Here is a 12,966-nt window from a genome sequence, read left to right on the forward strand (position 1 = left end):
TTTCAACAGAGCTTTTGTATCTTTACGCTCAAAATCCTCGAGCAGGATATGATGCTTCACCACTCAGATTTAACACATCTTTACCCTGAAGGCACTTGCTATATCAGACTTGCCTCTATTGGAGGGTTCTCTTCTTCCAATAACTGTTTTATGTATTGATTATATATATATATATATATATATATATATATATATATATATATATATATATATATATATATATATATATATATATATTATATACACAGAGAGAGAGAGAGAGAGAGGAGGATGGCCGTCACCCATGGATATCTAGTAGCCAAACAGGCAGTACCTGCCAGGGACGGAGGGCGGGGTAGGTGATCACCTAACTGATGACCAGGATTAACTGCTTGTCAGTGCTAGTGTCCCTGGGAATGTCATCATCTGGGTGGGTGAGAGGAAGGACGGACGTGGGGAGGGAATTTGGTGAAGGAAAAGGAGGCTGTGTTGGGTGAGTGATAATGATGAATTAGAGGGAGGCAGGGGCGGGGTCGGGATTGTGGTAAAGGAAGGAAGGAAGGGGAGGGGAATTAATTGTGACGAGGGAGATATTCTTCTTTTGAATGTTGGAAGCTACACCACTGAGGGTTTCGGAGGTTATCCCAACCCATTCCAGGACGCTGGGAATGGGTTCAACACCTTTGATCATAGGACAATGAGCACGTCAGATGTTCCAAGAATTTAGTCCCTGTTACTGTACTCAAGTGTTGAAAATTTGAAGGCGATTGCTTGAGGCGTTCTCGAGTTATGATTATTATTATTTAAGTCAAAATATAGAGCTAAACGTACAAGGGTCATTCTGCTCTTGCGTTACGAGTGAAATAAAATCGAAAAGTTGGAAGAACAAAAAATCAGGCAGCCTCTTTCGGGGATGCTTAATAGTGTTGCACTTGAGCGAAACGTCGTTATAATAACGACTCTGTTTTTGTTTTTATGCAGGCCAGTGGATGTTGCAGAGCGGGTGGGGGAAGGGGAGGAAGCAGGTTATACAGGCGATGTTAAATTGATTGTACTTTGGAAAATCACCTGTTGAATGTCTGGGCTCGGAGGAAAGGCCGTTGTAGTTGTTGAGTTGGCAGGCGTTGTTGGTAACAGGTGTTGGCAGGCGTTTTTGGTAACAGGTGTTACCAGTGTTGGCAGGCATTGACTACAGTTGTTGTTGGCAGACGTTGTTGATCATAAGTGATGTTGGGAGACGTTGATTACAGGTGTTGAGTTAGCAGGTTTTGTTGATCACAGGTGTTAAATAAAGGGGCGTTTTGTGTAGGAAGGATATGGGAAGGGAACAAGGTGGTGAATAAAGGGGCTTGGTATGGAGGTAGGTCATGGGAGGGAAACCAGATATTGAGTGAAGGTGAGTGTTGTGTAAGAGGGAAATAAGGAATACTAGTTAAAGCTCTCAAGACAATAGAAAAAAGGATAAAGGGTCAGAAATGTAAGAATATGTACCAGAAAATAGTCATACATGTGAAGATTTCAGAGAACGGGAAGATTACCTGTGCAGAAAACGTGTATTAAACCTGCTGAATAAAGAGGTACACAGAGGTAAACTAGAATAATGAGGTACACTATGATAAAGAGGTACAAAGAGGTAGACTACAGTAAAGAGATACACTGAGGCAGACTACAATAATGACGTACACAAAGATAGACTATAAAAAAAGACATACACAAAGATATACGATAATAAATAGGTACACAGAGATAATAAGAGATAAAAAGGCACATAGACTATAATAAAGGAGGAGTTGCAAGAGTAATATAATAAGCATAACGTCCCACAGGACTATAATCTGACAGTAATTACATTGGAATATTGAGTGTGTGAGAGCGTGCGGAGTCTTCATGGGGTGTAAGTAGCAAGTGTCATCATGATACGTGTATTATGTGTTTGGATATGTTTAATAGCTTTAAAGATTTTTTTACCAGTGTAAACACGTATAGGAAGGAGAGAGAGAGAGAGAGAGAGAGAGAGAACGAGGGGGGAATGGGGAGGGGGAAGATAGGTGAGAGGTATTGACTGAGAGTGGCGTGCTGTGGCGCCCCCTGCCAGCCGCCAGGGACCTGTCATCAAACCACCTGCCGCCTCTTGACAAAATTTACTTTCTACTTCTTTTTTTAACAAAAAAAAGCATTACAACATTTTACTGCAGTATTTATTTACATTTTTGCGAGTGTTTTTGTGTAACAGAGAGGATTTACGTTGTGAGAATTCTTTATCAGATGACAGATTAAATTTGTTTGACTTCCAGAGTATTAAAGTGTAAACTTGTTGGTTGCTGGGTGACTGGTTGACTGGCTGGAGGTTTCGTTGGCTGACTATTTTTTGGGATGAAGGGATGGATGACTGTTTCTTTAACTGGCTCCATGTTTCATTGACTGGCTGGTTGTTTCGTTGTCTGGGTTGTTCTGTTGGAAGGCTGGCTGATTGTTTCTCTAGGTCATTTAAAAGTAGGGGCGCCATTGGTACACTTAAGAAAAAACACCATAAGTGTCCGGGGCCCAAGACTGTTCAACAGCCTCCCATCAAGCATTAGGGGAATTGCCAATAAACCCCTGGCTGCCTTCAAGAGAGAGCTGGACAGATACCTAAAGGCAGTGCCGGATCAGCCGGGCTGTGGCTCGTACGTTGGACTGCGTGCGGCCAGCAGTAACAGCCTAGTTGATCAGGCCCTGATCCACCGGGAGGCCTGGTCATGGACCGGGCCGCGGGGGCGTTGATCCCCGGAATAACCTCCAGGTAACCTCCGGGTAATCCAGGTGGTTGATTGGTTGGGAGTGTTGTTTCAGAGCACAGACGTAGCTTATGTAGTGTTTAAGCCACTAATTTTTCAATTTCTTTTAAAAGTGGGAAACAACACTGGACCAGCGTTGGTCCACAGAATAAAAGACCACCAGAGGATCAGTCAACGAAGAGGGGGGAGTAGGGGAGTGAGAGGGAACGAGAAAGAGAGAGAGAGAGAGGAATTTAGAGCCGTCTAGTTAACATTCATCCTATTTGAATTTTGCGAACAATTAATCTTAGGAATACATTTGAATAATGATTAAGTTGTTTTTTCCGTCATTTCTAATTTAGTTTAAATATTTTTATACCACCGTGATGGTATAATATTATGATTTATCATTCTGTTGTAAAAAATTATTTAACGAGGGGTTTGTGGAGGCGTTTTGAAGACTGGCCAACATTTTTATCACCACTTGCGGTTGACCACTTTCTCAGCGATAATACAGATGCTACCTGGTAATTTTGAAACTCGCCTCCAGCACTGCAGATTTATCCAGATAGATTCACAGGGTTAATGGAATCGTCCTCAAAAGTGGCAGCAATTTCCTCTTATTTGTGGGTGAAATAAGCAACTGTTGTCACGATGATATGATGGATTGTAGCAACCACGGGAATTTGTATTCCAGGATTGTTAGGTGAGAGCAGACTAGTGTATGCTATTGTGTGTAATTGTTTATTTGACTTTGTTGAGAGAGGGTGTGGAGGGAGGTCATTTTGGTAACGTGTACTTGACCAGTTGTGCTCGCCTCGTTCTCGTCTGGTTGTACTCTCCGAAATGTGCTGTCCTAGAAGTGAAGAGTTTGATACATGTGCAACATCTGTGTATCTTTATTTGTAGACGTTTTGCTATCCAGTGGCTTTATCAAGGCAAATTCAGGGATATAATGGGAAGACAGTAGAACTATAAACAAAAGATGAGGTAATCAGTCCCTCAGCCTTGAAGTTAGTGAAGATTGGTGCTAGAAGTGTTTGAACGGGTTGGATTATGGCTCCAGGCTTCGCCTCTTTATTCCTGCATACAGGCTTTACTGATATGAGGTATTGTCCTGGCTGGCCAGGTAAATAAGCTTGTGGCTCTGAGGATTTGAAGAATCCAGTCCGGTGAGTACAGTAACCTAACCTTACTCTGTGTTAACTCTACTATCTGTAATATCAGCCCCTTTGTCCTCTTATAACTCTAAAATATGTAAGAGTTAATGAATATAGAGATAGAGTAATAGTGTATTGTAATACTGTAATATCATAGCCTCATTATCTCGGTAAATTACTGTAGGTGTATACTAGACTTTTACTCTCTCCTTTAACCTGACCTGTAACCTTCCCTCCCCATTTATGCTGTAAACGTTAGAGTACTGTATCTCATTTTCCAGTTCATTAATATATATATATATATATATATATATATATATATATATATATATATATATATATATATATATATATCGTACCGAATATGTAAAACTGGTCAATTAGCAAGAACTCATTTAAAATTAAGTTCTTTCTGAAATTTTCTCTTATACGTTTAAAGATATATTTTTTTCATTAATGTAAATGTAAAAATTTTTAATTTTGCACCAAAAGAATCTTAGAAAACTTACCTAACCTTATTATAACAAGATCAATTTATTTTAGCCAAACCCAACTAAATATATTTTAGATTTGTTTACAATAATTTAATACTTAACAAACAAAGTGAAATATATTTTTTTCGTTAGGTTCAGAGTGATTTTGGCGAAATTATTGCATACACAAATTTTCACTTGTCCTATATGGCAAGATAAACGTTGCTATTTAAGCCAAGATCGCAAGTTCTGCTTATTCGGCACGACATATATATATATATATATATATATATATATATATATATATATATATATATATATATATATATATATATATATATATATATATATATATATATAATGTAGCGTACCGTAGAGGAAAGCAATAAGTGGACTGATTAGCCCTATTAGTAGTGATTAATTAGTAATTAAGCCAGACCGAAGTTGTATGGATCTCCACACATATACTTGAGAGTTCACTTTGATTCCTATTGTAAGACTAAATTATTATTGAATATTAATGTAGAGGTGATGTGCCACCTTGTATCTAACAAGGTAATTAGCTGTTGTCAGGTGTTGGGCGAGCCAATGATGGTCTCACACCTGGAGTAACAATACCCTTTCCAGCTTTTCCTACTCTAATATGCGTTTTATTTTAAATTATTTCTGACCTGTAACTCCTGTGAATTTTTGCTGTCGGCGCTGTTTCACTCTTGTATTATTTGTGAGTGCATTTTGTAAATGTTTCAACGGTGTTTGACAGGTGTTGCTGTCCCACGGGAGGTCGGAGCTCTGGTGTAAATCTTTGTCTTGCAAAATTGTGCAAGTGCAACGTAGTGGATGTGGAGTGATGGGAAAGTTTAGGAATAAATATAAATGGATAGAGAAGGGTATGGAAGGCCTAAATAAGGTGTGAAAGGGTAGAGTGGGTTGTGGAAGGGTGGAAAAAGGTGGGAAGGATGAAGAGGTGTTTGGAATAGTGGAAGAAGCGTGGGAGGGGTAGGTAGAGATGAAGCCTGGTTGGGAGGGATGGGGTGGAGGACGCTTACTGGCGTCAGTTACGTTGTTAACAATTGGTGAGCGTGCCGTGTAGCAGGAAATATTTACTTAGGAATGCTGGTACTGTGCAAACTTTGAAGCTGTGGCTCTCCCAGAGTGTGTCGCTGTTGCAGAGTGGCACTCCAGTGCTTACTAATGCACTCTCAAGGCGGTGCCAGAGGCTGAGTCTTATTGATCATGTGCCACCCCTGACGGCGCTCATCTGTACCGTGATATAAAGCTAGTTCTTCATATCATGATTCGAGGTGGTTGAGATTGCCACCCTGTAGCATAGATTAAGCTAAGTTAAGATATTTTCATCCGTTGAGTGTGTGTGTTCATCTGTTTATCTCCTGAGTTTTGTAACCAGTAAACATAGGAGTAAGATGGAGAGGCTGAAAGTTCCGCCTTAAGCGAAGATAAAGTGTGTGGTGATTTTGCTTTGTAGCGTATCGTGTGCACTTCCTCTTAGCCAAGAATTATTTTATAATCATTTACTCTCTATCTAATGAAATCTCCACCTAATAAAAATATTTGTTTCTACGATGCTATCAGAATTTTTATGTTGCAAGATTTGCAGTGTTGTGATTCATGCTCTGGTGGCCTGGTGGCTAACGCTCTCGCTTCACAGGGCGAGGGCCTGGGTTCGATTCCCAGCCAGAGTAGAAACATTGGGCGTGTTTCTTTCCACCTGTTGTCTATGTTCCCTATCAGTAAAATGGGTACCTGGGTGTTAGTCGACTGGTGTGGGTCGCATCCTGGGACACTGACCTAATTTGCCCGACATATTCAGCATAACAAGCGGCTTTCTATATAGTAGTATGTCATTGTTGTCAGCTAGGACTGTATACCTTGTACATTTACTTGTAGTAAATAAAGATGTTATTATATTATTATAATTATACTGATAAACATTATTAATATATATGTTTTATTGTGACTCATGTTTTGTGATTCATATTTGTCTTAATGGTGAGAAACATTGTTAATAATGTATATTATATTGCAGCGGTGCGTGCGGGCGTCAGAGAAAGCTGGCACACGCAAATTGGACCCGTTCCCAGACAGGGTGAAGCCAGACCCTGTAAAGAAGAAGCCTCCGCCCCCCAAGATCAACAACAACAAGGTGAGTACTGTGTGTGTGTGTGTGTGTGTGTGTGTGTGTGTGTGTGTGTGTGTGTGTGTGTGTGTGTGGGTGGGTGGGTGGGTGTTGGTGTGGGTGTGGGCATGTGGGTCGCTAACTCCAGCAGCGAGGCTATGGACCAGGCGGTCAGCAGGGAAGCATGACCTGAGGCCAGTTTGCGACGGTACAAGAATTCTCGAAATCAGTCGCAGATTTGTAACAGTTTGCCTACTGGGGGTGAGGGTCCCACTGTATGTTTGGTGTTTTTAAAGTCATCCTTTGGTTCCTGCCAACGCAACAGGATCATCATCGAATTTTAACATGGAACTTGCCTGAGTCCTCTGCATCTTTGGATGAGCTCGCAACTTAACTACTTAAGAACATAAGAAAAAAGGAACACTGCAGAAGGCCTACTGGCCCATGCGAGGCATCTACAAATCCACATTGCTTCTTAGCCTAAGCTATCGAGTACCTCTAAATCCAAATAGATTACCGTAATCCTGGAGTAAGATTATAATTTCCGCTTCCTACTCCCTACTTCTAGCCTGAGAATTTCTGTGTTGTAGAGGCAAGTTACAATTATTTTCTTCCTTACCTCTCAATCTTTCAGTTTTTTTATAACCCTGGTGGGTATTTTCAGGTAGTGAGAGGAATTTGAATAGTGTTACCTGGTTTTCTGAGTTAGCATCTGTTGATGAAAATGGGGATTTGTGGTAACAGTGAGGTGTATCGCAATCCGGTGTTCAGTAAGGTTAAAGTGTTAATATATATATAACGTGTTAATATGTCCATGGAGCAGTGATAACTGGAGTCTTGAGTGTGAACCACAAGCCAGTAATGTTAGTCAACAAAGTTTTAAGAGAGTTTTTCTTCTTGATTCGCCGTTACTCTTCCGGCCCGGGTCTTTTTCAGATGGTGACCCGGCCTTGGCTCCCTGTCTTGGGAGTGTCTCAGACCAGTGTCTGCCATGGGAGGAGGTACAAGTACCTCCTCATCTTCTGGGACCAGCTGTTCCCAGGCCTAGCCCCATTCCTCACCCTCACGGGGCGTCTGATTTGCCATCTTCCCCACCCCAAGGGGGGGGGCTCCTGGGAATGGCAGTCTTGTGAGATGCAGGTGGTAGCAAGCTCTGACTATCCTCGTTTTAAGAGGGGGTGTGAGGAGGAGGGAAAGTGAAGCTGATAATCAATACCCACGAACACATGTTGATAGATGTGTACACACAGATTGATTGGTAGGTATGTACACACACACACACACACACACACACACACACACACACATACATACATACATGCATACATACATACATACATACATACATACATACATACATACCTTTACCTTTGATATACCTTTCCCTTTATTCATTCATTGAAAATTCAGTATTGTTAATATAACAGCCAGTTTTAATATACGATGCATTTCTTGGTACTGGAACCCAGAATTGTATAAACCAACGGTAACTCAAAATTATGTGGCATTACATCTGTGGCCAATGATGGAGGAGGAAGCACTAGTGTGACATGTCAAGGAAATCGAGAAAGTCCAGAGTTCGCAACTAGACATGTTCCTCAGCCGAGAGAGATGAATTATGAGCAGAGGCTAAACTGAACCTGATGCCTCTGGAAGAGCGTAGGACGAAGGCGGGATATGATAACAACGTACAAGATACTGGAAGCCATTGACAGGGTGGGTAAAGTGAGAGTGCTGAAATAAGGATAGGATAAGATAAGAGATGGAAGTTGAGTCGAATGATTAGTAAGTATTTTGAAAGTTAGAGGAGGACTGGTAGCAGCACATTCTATACGCAGTTGTAGGAGTAAGTGTGATATTTATTATTTCTACAAGTACATAATACAACTTATACAGACCATAGCTAATATCAGCGATATACTATATATAAAACTTCTGGTTATGCAGAGCATTTGAGCAACCTAGGTTAATTTTGTCCCCGGGATGCCACCCACACCAGTTGACTAAAACCCAGGTACCTACTTACTGTTAGGTGAACAGGGACAGCAGGTGTTTTAAGAAAACACGCCCAATGTTTTCACCCGTACCGGGGATACAGTCACGGACCTCGGTGTGTGAGGCGAGTGCCCTACCAACCCAGCTACTGTCACAGAGGGTAGCTGAAACCACAACTTGGGTCATGTTAGTGCGTCTCATGGTAGCTGCTTTATCACAACTACTAGCGTTAGCACCACTGCCAATACAGGATCACCACCACTGTTACTATCATTACCGAATTTAGCATTAGCACACCAGCAGCAACATTAAAAGCACCGTCATCGCAGACATTAGCACCACCACCGCCAATATTAGCACCACCACCAGCAACATTAGCACCACCGTCTCTACTCCGTAAAGTAGGACAGTTACTGCCCAATGTGGCGTTTTACGCTTTCTTCCGATTGTCGTTCCCGGGAGAATTATTGTCTTGAAATGGTGGCTCCCATGACAGTCTTTCCCCACCCCTTCCTTCCTTCCTTTCACTCTCCCTCCTTTCACGTATCTCTTCTCACCCCCTTTCACGTATCTCCTCTCCTCCCTTTCCCGTTTAATCTCTTCCCCATTCGCTTTCTTCGTTTCCCATCTGACCTCCCGTTCCTTCCAGTCTTGTTTCTCTCCTCGTCCTCCTTCCTGTCTTGCTCCTCCCCTCACCCTTCTCCCCTCGCCTCCTCCCCATGCTTGGTCAGCTTAGTCTCGGGATATTATTGAAGATCGTCGTTTGTGCTCAACAAGGGACTTTTTGAGTTAGGAGCCGCTTTATGTGGTCCTGGCCGCCACTTGTCCCCGCACACTGCTGCCTCCAATTTGTTTGCCATCTATTAAATGGCCTGTAACCATGTTCCTACTCTCTCTCTCTCTCTCTCTCTCTCTCTGTCTCTCTGTCTCTCTGTCTCTCTCTCTCTCTCTCTCTCTCTCTCTCTCTCTCTCTCTCTCTCTCTCTCTCTCTCTCTCTCTCTCTCTCTCTCTCTCTCTCTCTCTCTTTCTCTCTCTATCTATCTATCTCTCTATCTATCTCTCTATCTATCTCTCTATCTATCTATATCTGTCTATATATCTCTCTATGTCTCCCCTCTTCGTGTTAGGTATCTAAGACTACCTTCTCTACTACTACATTCAACTTGCTCTTTCCCCTCCTTGCCTCTTACTCCTCACTTCTCACCCTATTTCTTTTCTTTCTGTCTTATGCCTTCCTGCCTGCCTTTCTTTTCTTGTGGTGTTCGTGTTGGTCTTGGTCTCTGGCACTGCTCGGGGCTGCAGCTGGGCTGGGCTCGCGGCTCCACCAGTCCGTCTTCTCTCACACACATTTCCTCAGCCATGAAAAAAGAATTGGTCTTTTGTTTCTCCGGGTTGTTGGTTTTGGTGGTGACTGACGGCGCTACGTGGCAAGTTGACGGCGCGGAGGTCGTTGTGGGGGTTAGGATGGTATGGAGGGTCATGGAGGGAGTCGTTGTGGGAGTTAGGATGGTATGGAGGGTCATGGAGGGAGTCGTTGTGGGAGGGGTATGATGGGTCCTCGTAACCCACCACAATGGGAGTAAGATGCACCTGGAAGAAGAAAAAACTATTCACGTGACTATTTTGACGGGAGTAACCTAAAGTGCATTTATCCTTGTATATTTAACACTGAATATGCGTGGAGGTTTTACCTCTAGTGGTTCATGAGTGTGAGGCTGGGCAGCTGTGTCAGCTATTTGTGATGAAGAGCAGTGATGCACTAACTTTGTACAAAATATTCTTCAACAGCCAGGCTACATTGCCTACGTTGAATTGAATGTAATAGCAATAATAGTAATAATAATAATAATAATAATAATAATAATAATAATATAATTTCCTGATGGCTGTCCAACACACAAGGTATTGAAATCTATGAGAACATCATCAGAAGTTCTTTTGGTTACTGAATACTGTATATAGGTAGAGTTTTTTTTACGAGGATATCTCTCTCATTACAGAGCTGGGCAGTAAAATTATAGAAGAGAGAGGGGGGAGGTGTAAGGAGTAGAGAAACTTAAAAATATTATATATTGAACGTCGCACATTCATGTCTTGAGTGTTGTTTGAGAGGGTGTTGATGGGGGAGGGGGTGAAGGGGAGCTCAGTAGTAACAGGTGGTAGGAAATACCGGGAATGGGGACGGGTTGATATAGTGGATGAGTTTTTGGTGTGTTGTGTGTGTGTAGCAGTGGATATGTGGGGCAGCGGGCCTCCAGCAGCAACAGCCTGGTTGACCAGGCTAGCACCAGGCGAACCTAGCCTATGGTCGGGCTAAGAGAGTAGAAAGACTCTCGAAACTCATCAAAGGTATATCAAAAGTAAAGTTAGTAGTGGTGGTGGTAGTAGTTACTAGTTGTCAAAGGTACTTGTGTGTGTATATTGAGGGTTGATCAGGCAGCAGTAGACAGACCTGGCCTGTTGCGAGAGTAGGAGAGCTCTGGAAACCTTTCAAAGCTATATATAAAAAATAGCGCTTCAGTAGTTGTGGATTAGCAAACTGGAGCAGGTGTTTATTTTGTATATATGAGACCTGATTTGAGACTGTTTTGACACACACACACACACACAAGCAAGCAAGCAAGCAAAAACAGATACAAAAGGAACAAGCGAGCATGTGAGACGTAGCGGTGCAGGCGACAGTTCACAGTTGTAAGGGAAAACGGGAACGGCTGTATGTTGGGGTTGGTATGGAGTTGGTAGGACTCCTGGAGTGGAGGATGAGTCTGGTTTGGCATCCGGGGGATTGGAGATCTGCGAGTGGGGATGTGATAGTGGGGAAGTGGGTGGGGTTGGGGATCTTCGGGTGGAGGATGTGGGAGTAGGAAGTGGGGGTTAGTGTTATATTTTTTTTTATTTCCCCCCAAACTAACTTGTCAGCCAAACTTGATGTTGATAAATTAAGGTAATATAATTCACCTTAATCCAATTCAACCTGTTTTTAGGTTAGCTTAAATGTAGTTGTATTGTGTGTACTCACTTAATTGTAGTTGCAGGGGTCGAGACTCAGCTCCTGGCCCCGCCTCTTCACTCTGTGTGTGTGTGTGTACTTACCTATTTGTGGTTGCATGGGTCGATCCCTAGCTCTTGTCTGTGTGTTTGTTTTCACCCATTTGTTTGCGGGGGAGGGGTTCGAGACTCATCTCCTGGTCCCGCATCTTAGACCACAGTGACCGTCATCGCTAGTATCTTGGGCCTTATCTTATCTGTTCTTGAAGCTGTGGATGAATCTTTCGTCCAGGTCATTTTTCTTTCCAGTCACCCCGAGACTAAAGGAATATTTTCCTACATTCTTATAACTAAGGACCTGCATAGTATGGGCCAACAGGCCTGCTGCAGTGTTTCTCCTTTCTTATGTTCTTATGTCTTTGCCCTCACCTTGTCCCCTTGATCCTGGTCCTTTTAATTCAGATAGTTCTGTCCTATCAATTCCTCATACAGGATTTTGCATGTAATAATTATGTCCGCCCCTGTTTTCCTCTCCGCCAAAGTCGATAGGGTCGGTTCTTTCAATCTTTCCTCACAGGGCATTACTCTCAGTTAAGGTGCAAATCTGGTTGCAAACCTTTTGACCGTTTTGAGCATCTTCATGTGCTTGACCAGGTATGGGCTCTACTGGGGCCGCGTACTCAATGATTGGCCTACAAATGTCCTATAAAGAGTTCTGAAGGATTCTTTGTTCCTAAATACTGTTCTGATGTTTAGTAAATTTGCAAAAGTTGCTGCCGTTATACGGATTATGCGCAATTCGGGCGATATGCTTGGTGCTATGTTCACCCCCAGGTCCTTTTCACTAATATTTACAACTTCTTTCCGCTCATGCTGTACTCTGGTCTACCCTCTCATCCAAAACACATGACCTTGTATTTGCTCGGGTTGAACTCGAGAAGCCACTTACTTGGTGTTTATTACTCGTGTGTGTGTGTGTGTGTGTACTCACCTAGTTGAGGTTGCGGGGGTCGAGTCCGAGCTCCTGGCCCCGCCTCTTCACTGATCGCTACTAGGTCACTCTCCCTGAGCCGTGAGCTTTATCATACCTCTGCTTAAAGCTATGTATGGATCCTGCCTCCACTACATCGCTTCCCAAACTATTCCACTTACTGACTACTCTGTGGCTGAAGAAATACTTCCTAACATCCCTGTGATTCATCTGTGTCTTCAGCTTCCAACTGTGCCCCCTTGTTACTGTGTCCAATCTCTGGAACATCCTGTCTTTGTCCACCTTGTCAATTCCTCTCAGTATTTTGTATGCCGTTATCATGTCCCCCCTATCTCTCCTGTGCTCCAGTGTCGTCAGGTTGATTTCCCTTAACTTGTCCTCGTAGGACATACCTCTTAGCTCTGGGACTAGTCTTGTTGCAAACCTTTGCACTTTCTCTAGTTTCTTCACGTGCTTGGCTAGGTGTGGGTTCCAAACTGGTGCCGCA

General features: G+C 42.8%; 1 long non-coding RNA gene across 1 annotated transcript in view; it reads left to right on the forward strand.

Moving 5' to 3' along the window:
• LOC138855077 (uncharacterized) overlaps positions 1 to 6,502 on the forward strand; it is a 669,937-nt gene extending 663,435 nt beyond the window's left edge. The window contains exon 3 of the long non-coding RNA XR_011394231.1: positions 6,416 to 6,502. This is a non-coding gene — a long non-coding RNA (uncharacterized lncRNA). The remainder of the gene's footprint in view (positions 1 to 6,415) is intronic.
• Positions 6,503 to 12,966: the final 6,464 nt, after the last annotated feature.

Source organism: Cherax quadricarinatus, chromosome 80, assembly GCF_038502225.1.
Source record: "Cherax quadricarinatus isolate ZL_2023a chromosome 80, ASM3850222v1, whole genome shotgun sequence".
In the NCBI taxonomy this organism is placed as follows: Eukaryota; Metazoa; Arthropoda; class Malacostraca; order Decapoda; family Parastacidae; genus Cherax; species Cherax quadricarinatus.